Below are 13,449 nucleotides of genomic sequence, written 5' to 3'. Positions count from 1 at the left end.
CTGATCTATATTGGCCCCCTCCACCACTTCTTTTTTTTTCTTTCTTTTTTTTTCCTAAAGTCTCTTGCAGACATCTTCATAAAGCCAGTGATGTTCCAGTGTTGGAGCTTTCTGTGGCTGGGGGGGTTCAGCCAGGGCTGTCTCCCCACCTCCTACTGGTGAGCTCCTTTTTCCAACTCCAGTCATTTTTGCCCCAAACCTGAATGTTATCGTCCTTCAAAAACATCACCAGGCTAGCAGCAGGCAGTTTTGTAAGCTTGTCAGGGCTAATTCTTGTTTAATGTTACTTGTGACACTAATCTTCGGTTGCTGCATTAAAATCTGTAGCAGGCACGTAAAAAAGAGTACATCATTCCCCTAAAAACTCACTGTTCTTGAGGAAGAGATGCCTTTAGCTTGTGAAGATGGTTTTTTCCAGTCCAAGCATGACTAGCAGCTCCTCCTGCATCATCCATAGCAGGGGTTTCTTACATCTGCATACCAGACCTATTCACAAAGCACTTCATCCATCACCCACAATCTCACCACATACAACCAGTAGATACCTGCTCCTCAGCAACTCCAGGTATCTAACATTACCACCTTACCTCGCATCCTTCCTGCTTCTCCACTTGCAATACAAGCCCTACCGACACTACACATGAATTTTCCTATCCTCTTCACACTGTCTTTTTATTGACATTTTCATAAGTGTTTGTGTAAGACACCACAAAGGATTTGACAGGCGCTTTGCTTGCATTAAAATGAAAAGTATTTCTGGTAAGCAATATTATTATTACCCTATGCCTAGTGGGATAATCACATGTATTTCAACCTTCTAGGCAATGTTTTCCTTTTCTTTTTTTAAAGAAATCATCTTGTTTTGCTCAATAAAATCAGGTGGAGTAAAGCATCACTTTCTACATTGATGACATTGCACATGGAAACAAGAGTTCAGCGGGGTTTTTCCTCATGTAGACCACATATTATGTGCAGATTATGCTCTTGAGTGTGTTCCCCAAACTGTGATCAGAAGGGACTGGGTTCCACTCCTGGGTTCCTGTGGCGAGTTACCCGCTCTCTTCCTTCCATCCTTCCAGTGGCATTTTTGTGCAGGAGTTAGCAGGGCTGACTGATAGAGCTTTATACTAGATTTAAAGGGAGAAAGGGATAAAATCAGGCCCACTGGTGATAAGCTATGGGACGGCACCCAAAATCTGAGGGACTGAGTGCTGGTGAGATCCTTCAGTCTGCTCCACAAGGTGCTGGGTACCATGAAGCACATTTGAAATGTTTCTACGCAAATGCACACAGCATGAGGAAAAAACAAGAGACACCAGAAGCCTTGGCTCAGCCCCGGAGCTGCAACATCATTGGCATAAGAGAAACCTGGTGGGAAGAGTCCTGTGGCTGGGGGGGGTCTTCAGAAGGGGTGCTTCAGTTGGAGGACCATGACTGCAGTCACAACAAACTCCCAGCCAACACTAAACTTGTGCAAGATTTGCTGTGCCACCTGGATGCATATAAGACTATGGGGTGTGATGGGATTCATCCAGGTTACTCAGAGAGCTGGTTGATGACATTGTGAGACATTTTTCAAAGGTGTTTGGAATCTGGAAAGGTACCAGCTGACTGGAAGCTAACAAAGCTTGTTCCAATTTTCAAGAAGGGCAATAAAGAAGACCCTGGTAATTACAGGTCTGTCAGTCTCGCTTCAGCGCCTGGTAAAATTATGGAAAAAATATTCTGGGAGTTATTGAGAAACACCTGAAGGACAATGCAATTCCATTTATTTTATTTTATTTTATTTTATTTTTAAAGAAATTTCTGGCTCATTAGCAGGGGGAAAAAAAAGAGGGGGGGGGGTAGAAGATCCAGGATTAGGCTTTACCTGATACAAAACAGTCTTTAACTGTAATTGGCCATGTTGTTGAAGATAATGTGATGCAAGACAAACTTTTAAAAGGTCTCAGCAGCTGCCTGACTCTGCTCGCCCACCCTGTTGGTACCAGCTTTGACTTCAGCAGAACCAATTCCAATCAATCAGTCCCAAATACCTGGAAGATCTTTTTTGTAGGGCTTCTAGCTAGACTGTTTAATACAAAATGTACTGTTGTCTCTTGGGAACCATAAGGAACAAACATCTTCTGATAAATAATTGCATAAGTGGTGACACAAAGTTCCATATTTATTATGTTAGCAGTTTCTTAGTTAAACATCTCCATTTACACCTAAAATGTTTCCTTTGGCTGCCAGCATAACAAAACGCAGTCTGTGATGCAAGAGCAAAGCAGGCTGGCGGTGATTCTCTTGTCAACAGAATAAAAATGTAGCCGATCAGACTCTGCCTCCAGATGAACTTGTGCACGAGGGAGCTTGCTTTCGTCCTGCGATTGGCTGTTAATTAGGTGTGCTATACTAAGCAGAGCATAAGGCAGAGAAGAATCTTACAGAACTTTCCTAATTAATGAAAAAGTGCATCTAAGTCCACAGCTTGAATTAAAACATACACAGAAGGAAAATCTTTTTTTGTTAAATTCCAGGCTACTATAATAAGTATCTATTTTCAATGAACTGAACCAAAGCATTTGAATGGCTAAGATCTGGATTTATACTTTGGGACATAAACCCACCATTATTTATAATCTTTGGTAGTATCTAAATGGTAGAAAAATATTTTTGCTGCTGTTTTATAGCACTCGTATCTGCATGGAAGAGCCTGGAATTATTTCAAAATAGCATGCTGCAACCACACAAGACTGTTAGAATATAAAACATCTTCAGAGAACTTAGCATGCATCTCCAGCACAGTAATGTAGGATGGTCATGGGCTCTGAACAGTGCTTTCCCCATTGTTCGAGAAGCTTGCAATTTCTGCTTTCTGTTGTAAGTCTGTAATGGGAATACTAAGTGAAATATGATTGAAATTTATAATATATAAAATAGAGAAAGAGAAGAAGAACACTGATGAAATCTGTTCTGCAGTTTATGGTAGACAACACGCAAAAAAAGAAAGTAGCTGCAAAGTATTGAGAGGCAAAAATCAAGTGAGAATCAAAGAAAATGGGTAAGAGAGAAGAAAGCAGAATGGAGGGTCAATACCTTTTAAAAACATACATATATCTTGAATATATATGTTCAACTTATGAACATGATTCAGTTGTTGCATTGTAAAGCAGCAGCATTATGACTCCTGCTAGGGTCTTAATACCACAAGCAAGGAGCCCTGTTTATTTATCATTGCTATCTTATCAGACATCAGCCGAATATCCTGTATCATTTCCCTCACGCTGTTTGCCATTAGCAAGGTTTTCCCTGCCTTTACTAAGGCTCAATCTTACCACATTTAATGTGTTTGCACAGAGGCACATGGTCAAATGGGCTGCCAATGCCAAGGCAACGTAGAGCCCACTTCACTGGCACAGGTCTAGCCCAAGTCTAGCACCACCACTTTTATTTTAGGGGGCAGAATAAAATCTTTAAAGTGGGTTATATTTGAGAAGATGGTGATGAATGCAATAGCTAGGTAGTATATGTGTGAGACCAAAAATAAGGCCCTGGCACAATAAGCATCCTGAACACGTCATCTGCATTGAAGTCGATGTGAGCAATGCTCGGCAACAAGCCCACAGGATGAGAACATGATATTGCGTGACACTGTGGCTTCCCTCGCTGTGGTGGCTTATAAGAGCTGTGTAAATACAAGAGAAAATAACTTCAAGCGCCTTGATTTGGAGATTTCAGCCCTTTACCAAAGTCTCTGCAGATGACAAATAGTTTTTACGCTGCCTTTCACCAAAATAAATACGATATATTCTCCTAGGATTGTTTTTCCTCTGTGTAGAGGAAAACTCAAATTCAAAATGATTACTTCAGACTTCCAGGAGGAGAGTGCTCAGGCTTTCTTGTTCATAAATACATTAAATATGTCACACTCTGGGAAAAAAAAAAAGGGGGGGGGGGGGAACTTGAAGTCTGAAAGTACAGTCCTGTTACTTCCCCAGCTACCTTCAAGGACACCAACAGGCCAAGTGGATTTCAGCAAGAATATTTTGAAATGCTGAAATAAATGCCTGAATTCTCAGAGTTTAGCCATGTGTTCCTAAACTTACCTTTAAAGATTTTAGGGAACAGTCTAGTGTGTGAAGAGCTGATAAATGAGATACTTAGCTTGGGTGTCCTGTTGTTCAAGCTAACAGAAGCTCAGATCCTTGGTGAAAAGTAATTTCCACAACACAAAAGTTTCCATTTGTTTGTAAACATAATAGCCCCTCACCAACACAATACACCCTAAATACTTTATCAATTTCTGTAAATCTTTCATACACACTTCAGGGTACTGATTACTGCATCTATCGCTTCTTTTTTCATTGCCGTCTTTGGAGTGCTTTGTTGCAGGGCAGCACTAAGGATTTTAGCTGGCAGACTTACACAGTGCATAATCCCATGGTTTATCTGTTACATATGTGACTCAGAGCTAACTTGCCCAAGGGAAAGGTTAAACAAAGACCTCTCCTACTGTAGGGCTTTGATGCCTGACAGAAGCCAGACTTAACCCAGCATTTTCCCTTGTATGAACATCTTATATTGCCCATTCCTCCCAGCACCAGCGCAGCTCAGCGCCCGTGCTTTCATCTCCTCCTCTGCAGCCTCCTTGCCCCAGGAGCAGCAGCACAGCCAGGCATGGCCACCAACAGCGGGGTTGAGTGGCTGGCTCCTGGCTGCCAGGAGGGCTCGGGATTTATTCCCAAACGAGCTCACTCGGTATCGGGGGCATGTAGCCAAAGCGGCCAGATTCCTTTCCCCTTTGCTGCAGCCACGTGCCAGGCTGAGATTTTAAACCTCAGCCACCTAGCTTGCAGTCAGATCCCAAGACCCAATACCAGAATAAGAAGAACACCGCTGCACTTGCCATACCAGGGAGAAGGACTTCCCCGTTCCCATGAGAAAATGTTTTTCTGTTACCTTGGTGTGCTGACCACTTCTCTTGATCTGTACTGTTTTGTGCCTTTTTTTTTTTTTTTACCCTTAAATAAGCCAAATGCATTTATTTCCTTACAGTTTGGTGATACTCAATGACAGCTTTTGTCTGTCAGTTTTCCTGTCCTCTGCATTTTCTTACTGAAGCCTTTGCTAGAAATAAAATACTATACTACAAATATATTACCACAGTCACTTTCTCCTGCTCCAAAATCTGCAGATATTTCTTGTGCCTGAGGCTACAAAAAGGACCCAGCAAACCCATCACAGTCCATTGCATTGATAGCTGCACTGTGTCTCCAAGTAACCTGTTTATTTGCACCAAAGGAAATGAGAGGGCAGCCATTTACACTTCCCCACAATAACAGATTCTGGCGTGTCTTCCCAAAAACATAACAACCTAAAAAAAAAAAAAAATTTAATTCACTGTGTTTAATAGAAAAAAAGAAAAAAATCTTGTTATTTTAGGTTTTATTTTCCATCTTATTTTTGTTATTTTCAGCCAGTTGATATTTTTTTCCCAAATTAACATATTGCTCATGTTTTCAGATTAATTTAAGACTCTGATCTTAATACTGAAATTTCACATCTGCTAAAAATTGTGAGTAACTTTAATCTCTTTAAGACTGCACACAGTCTTCATTCTGTATTAAAAATAAATAAATAAAATAAAATAAAATCTGAGCTAATTAGTACACCATCCTTGCTGTTATGAATTAAAATCTACATAGCTATTTGGGCCACAAATAACCAATCTTGTTATTTTCAAAAGAGCAGGAAAGTTACAATAATCCTGGGACAAGTCCAACGACCATGATACTGGGGCTTTAGCACCCCAGGGCCTTTTTCCCCCTCTGGTGGTTGCTTCAGCTGGCTTCCAAACTTGGGACCCTAATCCACCAAAACATCTTAGCTCGTGTAGCTTTTCATGTGAAACGGCACAGGCTGTGCCATGCTGGCAAAACCATAGAATCAGAATAGAACTAAATGGCAACCTCCCTCAAGAGGCCCACATGTTCTTCCAGCCTCCTACCATGACAAGGAGAGCCGAGGAAGCTTCTCTCCCTGCTCATCAGTGAATATGTCAGAACATACCCAGCTCTTTGCTTAACCACATCTCACCTCAGCTGGTGCCAGGCTAGCAATTTTCACCAACAGCAGTGTTAATTTGATGAAGCAAACGAGGAATGTGCTCATCTGGGGATGAGCCACAGCTTAGTGGATCCTGGCATCCCCAATAGTTGTGTAGGCCGCTGACCCATTTCAATCACATTTGAAAAGGAGAAGAAATAGTTTCCAACCTAGCTGGACTCCTACGAGTTTTGTGGAGAGACGGGTAGCTCGAGAGAGACTGCAGATCACAGCACATTTAGTATCTCCTGCAGGAGGCATTTTACAATGGGATTTCCATGCAGAAAAGGGAATTAGGTGACAAAAAAGTACAGAAAACAAAAAACATAGCAAACCAGATTTCGTTAGCTCTGCTGCTCACAGAACAACTTGCATTTGTCTCTGGGCAATTATCAGGCCAATCGTGACATCTCCAACTAGCAGAAAGTTTTAAATGAAGATAGGGAGCGTGCAGAGGCTGTTCAATTACATGCTGTCCTACACGTACAATCACGCTCTACAACAATTTAGTGTACTAGAATATTTTTATTTTGCTGTCACATCAAAGAATCCAAAGGACAGCTTAGGTAGGGAAATCAATTGTGAAAGTGGGGAAGATAATTGTCTTCCAAAGCAGCTGAAAGAGAAAAGTACCATATTTTATACAGCTAATATTGACATGATGAGTTAGTATTATCATTATATATATTTTTTTTTCTGGCAAGTAGAATCACAGATTACACCATAAAGCAAGTTCTGATTCAAACAGCTTTCCTACTTTTAGGTCTAAAGGCATTAGTTATTTCCAAAAATATGACAAAAAATAAGGAATGCTCTAAGTTCAACCTCTTCTTTTGTGGTTGCTGTTAGAGGTCACTGGAAGTTTGTAAGAGTGCTACTCTGTGAATTGCCAGCCTGTTCTGCAGCATGCTTCTTGGCTTGCCACAGGGCACACGCTCCTCTGTCACCTCTCCTAACATGAGGGAGAGGAAAGCCAGATGCAATCAAGAGCAACATCCACACATGAGCTTTGGCGGACATATCGTTTAGAACAAATTTACATGTTGAATCTATATGGAGCCTGTCCAAATGCCCTGAAGCAAGAAATGTCATTTATATTCATACCCGAGAAAGGAAGGGAAAATTATTCCAAGAGAATTGCAGCCTGCTAAGCATGAAAGAATGCCAGGCTTTTAGTCAAAATCTGCATTGCTTTACATAGGCACAAGGAAGGTATTGTTCCCCTTTGGAAAGCCAATTAGTTCTATACGGATGCTGTTTGTCATCATCCTTAGTTTTCAGGATGATGCACATCCACAGCATAATAACACTTTACTGTAGAATAAGCAGCTTTTAATGATATGCTGCATGGCACGGAAGGAGGAAGAACAATCAGTATGCTCTTGGATTTTTCTCACTGCATCCCTGAGCTGTGGCATTTGTATTTATGGTCTGCTTTGGACTATCAGGTGGTTCTTCTGGTTGGTGGATCAACCAGTTCTCCCTGCCTGCTCGTGGCTGTGGCACAGTGTCCTCAGGAGACCTGAGGCAGAGCCAGGCCACGCAATTCCACTTTCCTTTGAACCAGCCCTGGTCTCAGCAGAGATCTCTTTACGTGTTTTTCAGAGATGAACTCACCAGATCTGTTCTTTCAGCCTGTATCATTCCTGATTTGCCTGAAAGACATGTGTCTTTCCTTCCTCTACGGTATGTTGTTTGCCTGCAGAGCCCTGAATAACTGAGAGTGAGAGCTGAGAGAATGAAATTGTCCAAATAATGCTTTACTCAGCTGAGAGTTTACGGGTTGGGCTTTGTCTCACAGAAGAACACAGAGAAACAGACGCTGAGATCAGCCCTACTCTGCCTGGCACCTCCTGAGGCGCAGAGATGTCTGTGGACCATGTATGTGGCTTCCTGACATCCAGAGTGATGTTCTGAATCAGTGGGACACAGGGGAACAGGCCTACATTTGTGTGCGAGACTAGGACAGATAGGGACTTGATTTGTTAGACTGCTTTTACCATCTTGTGTTAAATCCATCCTTAGACCCCGCAAAACCACGTCAGCTGTTCTGTCACTTCTAACTCCTTGCTTTCGAGGAGCACCCAAGGTAACCCATACGCCAGAAGCAAGCCACGTTGGCGTTGCTGTCCCTGGAGTGTATAGGTTACCCTCAGAGTCAAGAAGCTCTACTTGATGGGATTTAGGAGACTTGCTCGTTTCAGTCATTAACACAGAAACATAGCAAACCCCATTAAGCAATCAAAACAAACCCTAGAAAACAAATGACCAGTAATGTGAAAATTCAATTGTTCAGTTCTACAGTCAAGAATCTACCATAGCTTATACATGCAAGGGAAATCAAAAGACTTGGTGTTCTCTACTTAGTCATTTCCTACGTTGCCACGTGCCAATGAGATTAAAGAGCAATTTTGGCCTTTGCTGGGATGTCTCAGTAACACTATCCTTCCTGTTTTCCTTCCTTCCAGAGAGCAGGCACTGACCTGCAGGCATGACAAGCCAGGCTGGGAAAGCAAAGGCATCTTTTCTTCCAAACACACTGCTTCTCCTCCATAGCATGACGGATCAGTAAGTGCCAAAACGCAGCAGAGAGAAAAGGGGGCAAGGGAGGCAATGCAAGAGATGTGGGCAGGAACATTGCTGATTTCAAAGCAATTAGCCACACTTTGAAATATAGCATTAATATACCTGATGGCAAGGAAATACATAAGCACTTCTTTGCGCAATTGGCTTTTCAAAAAATGTTTTCTCCTCACTTCTGAGACTCAGCTACTGAGCACTTCAAGAGAAAAAAAGTGCATCTGTAAAACCTTGCATATGTCAGGAAGAAGCAGCTGCTGGTTTTCATGCATTGTGTAGTTTCTGTGCCTCCATCCCTGCTTTCCTTCCCCCGTGAAAATAAAACGGAAAAGAATAATCAAACCGGGGCAAAAGCATTGTATTTGAAGCCAGCATGAATCCAAGGTATAGTCTGCTCTGTGTGTAAAAATTAAAGAAATGCCCAGCCAAAACAACTAACTGACCAGATCTGGCCCCAGAGCTTTTAGTATTCATGAAAAGATTTCCATTAATCTCAACTACAAGTTGCAGAGAGATGGAGCCTCCTGGGTTCCTGCACTGCAGGACCTTTCTTCTGCTACATGCTAACTCATCAACTGTGATCTGCCAAACAGAAAATCAGTTTGTTACTGGGTTTATGCATCAGGATCTGTATTCTTGCAGGCTTTAGATGAGATCCAGGGCCATGCTGTCTCATAGTCTCAACAGAGGAGGCACAGCACAAGGAAGTGGGAAGAAATCATGACTAAAGGGCATTTCTTTGTTCCCCCAGCCCCGCCAGTTCTCTTAGCATAAAATGCCAAAACGACACACTTCCACAGGCCAGAAGCTGTGGGAGCTGGTAAGCTAGGCTTATATTTGCTCAGAGAAGTCAAGCCACTGGCGCTCTCCTTAGTCCAGGGTTTGTGCTCTGTGGGAGCTGCTGGTTACCCTGCTGCCAATTAATCATTTACCAGGATCTTTCTACAGGGATACTAAGCTGGTAAATTAGGCCCCAAGGGGAGCAAAATATCCTTTTTTTTTCCCAGGTCTGTAATTAATCTAATCTTTCCCATAAACGCAGCCTCTCTTTTGAGTCTTTCGTTCCCTATCCCCTACTCTTCCATTCTCCCCTGACTCCAGGCCTTTGCCCCTCTGGTTTATTTTAAACCTCGCTGATGCAGAATATCAGTCAGAAGGAGAGATGTCTGCCTGGGGAAAAGAGCCAAAGAGGACATTTTTGTATCTTTTATGGGGACTGATGAGTAGAAAGGAGAGTCGATAGTGACTCCTCCACCAATGCTCATTTTTTCTTCCTGTCAGGAAAACAGACATTAAGAAATAAACATCATAATCTGAATCCTTGACCTGTCTAAACCTTCCTCCTAACACTTCAAAACCTGTCTTTGAAGTGAGAGTCAAGAGCAGAGTCAAACAACGTCCTGTTATTATCCATCAATAAAAACTTGCCCCTGGTAAATTTTGGTTCTTTCGTGTTTTTGTATATATTCTGGGTAGATACATATGAACAGAAGTTTCTTGAGATCAGGAAACAGGGCACCAACATGCAACAAAACCGCTGCTTTGTCCAAACTGCTTTCTGTGGGAAAAAGAAACTGGCTACCAGAGCTACTTCTAAGCAACCAGAATGTCACGAGATTCAGAAATGCTTGTCTGGGGAAAATATGCATCCCAAGCACAGCTGAATAGGACATGTCCAGATGTCATCCTTTTTCCATTCCGGGGAAGGGGGAAAGGTTTCCTACAACAACATATTTTCCCTCTGCCTCAGGAAAAGCTGGATTAACAAATAAGCATCACAATATGAATCTCTGCCCTGCCTCCATCTGTTAAGCCACTCCAAGACTCCAGGGAGAGTCTTCACACAAATAACACTACATATAAATTTTAGGCTGATCTTCATTTCTTCCTCAGAACCATGAAATAAAGAACAGATAAGTCCATCCTCCCAGGGTGAAAGACACCCTGAACTGTTACATTTGCCTAAGTTCCTGCGCTGGAAGCTGCTAGTATACAAATGGACCTTATTGAGCACCGGTCAGATTTTTTATTGATCAGCTCATCCTTTCTCATTAGCGGATGAAGGAAATGCCAGTCAGTTCCTTCTCGTACCAGAGGAGCAAAGAGGTTATCCAGAAGCATGGTCTCCGCTGCAACATGGTTAACAGCATGCAAGACAGACAGCATGAATGAGACCCAAGGCTGAGTCATAAAGCTTCCCTAAGGAAACTTCTCTCCAACCTCACCTGAGAAAGGGTTCCTTTTAATCTCCATTCTCCTAGCTATGTTTTCTGTAGAACTTCCATAATGGACTAAGATTTTGGATAGTTAGGAGTAGACATTACAGACAAAGGACAGGAGGGTGATGAGTGATAATAAGCAGATACCAGCCCACTGGTCTTTGGAAATGAAACAGCCAACTGCAACTGGAGGAAAAGCTAGGAGGAAATTGTCCTTAGAAAGTAAACTATGCCTTGGCAAGGCTGTAGGTTGCTATTTCAAGAGCAGGAAAGGACAGTTTTTGGAATAAAGTTATCCACGTAAATGAGTTATGGGTAACATTTCAGCAGATTATGTAAAATAACCTACAAGTCTGAGCCGACAGCAGCAGTACAATACCTTTCTCTTCCCTCTGAGATCAATACCTCTTGGACTCCCCAGCCATTTCTTGTATTAGCAATATTTACTTTCTTTAAATCTGTGTGCTAATCTTTAATTTCCCTATTAGCACTCTGTTGTTGTTGTTGCTACTAAAATTGTTTGCTAGTTCACATCAGTTTCAGCTGACTTTCGAAGTGTCCCTTTCCATCCTGCATTTTCTACCTTTTCTGCGACCTCACCTCTATAGTCCACTGTATATCCATCAGTCTTTTGAAACTTGCCTACTGTTCATTTATGAATATACTTCATATACTTCATATACTTCATATGAATCTACTTCATATACTACCCAACAAGCTCTCATAACAATTTTCAGTATTTTGGAACTTATAAAATCCTTTCCAGTGACTTGAGATCTGTGCTTTCTATACATTTCTTCAGGTGTCTTTCCAAGTCTTTAGCTTTGCACACAAAAATGATCAGCACTATTATAAATTAATTGTATTAGAGAAAGCTCACTAAATTCCTATGCACCGTGGGTACTCTGATCGTGCATGGGGTAACTCCAACCAAGCAGAACTTCCTAGCAAATCTGTCTGCTTTGGACACGTGGACTCCTTAGGCTATCGGCTCCTTTAGCTATCTGCACATTAACTCATTACGCCTTATTGGAGAGGAAGTAGGACTCAGTTCTGCTGACCTGCAGCTTCCAGAGTAGCAATAGCAAAAGATCAACAGCTGAGTGTTTGGGACTTGTGACCAAGCGTCTCCTACTTGTGCTACTTATTTGATTGCTAAATAAAACACTCACCAGTCATGTCAGTGGGCTTGTGCCACACACTGGATGCTGTCTACCCCGGAGGTAGCCAGTACTTGCTTTTTTCAACCTTTGCAGACCAGGATTCATCCTGACCCCACCAGCCACTTTAGCACTGGAAACACCCCCGATGGTTTCTGCAAACACGCAGACAATCCGTCACTGCCACAGTCATGGTGAGGAGTCCTGTTGGCTTGAGTCCACTCTCCTCCCAAGCAGAGTGGACCCCTGAGGACTCCTTTTCCTCTCCATCACTTCACGTTTATTATTTACCCTTGTTCCCTCATCTTGTGTTTTATGAACCCAAGTACTTTCCCCCTCCCCATCTGCACCCTGGGTTTCTCTACATCCTGCTTGTAACCTCAGTACCAAGTAGGATGCTGTGTAACACGCAGGAACTTGTTTGTCATGTATTGGCTTGGCACACAATGCTCCACCTGCTATTTTTATACTTCTTAACTGCATGTCTTGCCACTGGCATTCTGAACAGCTTTTAAGTCTTTTTCTGTGTCCTGCTGAGAACTATTACTGTCCATCAATAACCTCTGCTACTGGGTCCTCACTCTCTGCTTCTCCTCCCATCAGTCCCTCTTACCCGCAGGGGACCCAGGCCAACATCCCTAAGTTCACATTTCTCCCCAGCATCCCAAATCTCTCTTTCCATCCATTTGGTAACATTTTCCCTTCTGGGATGCCAAAGTCCCTCCCTGCCCCCAACACCATCTCACCTACCGATTACTTAAAAATCATGCGTTACTTCTGTCACCATTTCCATATAAAAGTATACACAGTTTTTGTGACAAAGCTGTCATGGCAACTTGAAGTTTGTCAGGTCTTCACATTATACATAATCTGCAAAACTGCACATTATTAGACATGTTCTGATGCTCCCAATTACTTACAAATTATTCCATTGCCAGACCCCACTGCTATATTCAGTCAACATTTGTCATCCTGAAGAAGACTTCCAGATTAAGTTACTATTGCTTCAGGGTATTGAGGAGGGAGGGTGCTGTTCTGTCATGCCTGGAGCAGAATTAGAGGAGATCAAAGTCTAATACTTCTCTGGCTCAGCTGGTGGATGGACTTAAGAGCTGCAGTAGGATGGGCTGCTAGGGAATGTGATTACTTCTGCATGCATCTACTGCGCCTTAAAAACACGATACAACAGCTGTTGTCATCTGTTTCCGAGCACGTTCTGCATTAATACTCACACTTTGGTCAACTAGCATCAAGTGAACGTATGCTGATAGACCTAGACACAAACTGCGTAATCCATCACATTATGCTGAAACTCCAGGAGGTACTTAACGGCCCTAACTCTCCTGCCTGAATCCCACAGAACTGCTGTGTCTGGCTGGCAGAGCCAGACATTTCATACA

General features: G+C 42.4%; 1 long non-coding RNA gene across 2 annotated transcripts in view; it reads right to left on the bottom strand.

Moving 5' to 3' along the window:
- Positions 1-1,830: 1,830 nt before the first annotated feature.
- Positions 1,831-13,449, bottom strand: part of LOC310893955 — a 29,384-nt gene continuing 17,765 nt past the window's right edge. For both annotated transcript variants that reach the window (XR_014579428.1, XR_014579429.1), the window contains one exon: positions 1,831-13,093. This is a non-coding gene — a long non-coding RNA (uncharacterized lncRNA). The remainder of the gene's footprint in view (positions 13,094-13,449) is intronic.

The sequence above is a fragment of the Anser anser genome (assembly GCF_964211835.1).
Source record: "Anser anser genome assembly, chromosome: 2".
NCBI classification, from domain to species: Eukaryota; Metazoa; Chordata; class Aves; order Anseriformes; family Anatidae; genus Anser; species Anser anser.
Note: the sequence above shows the minus strand (reverse complement) of the source record. Positions and strands in the feature narration are given on the sequence as shown.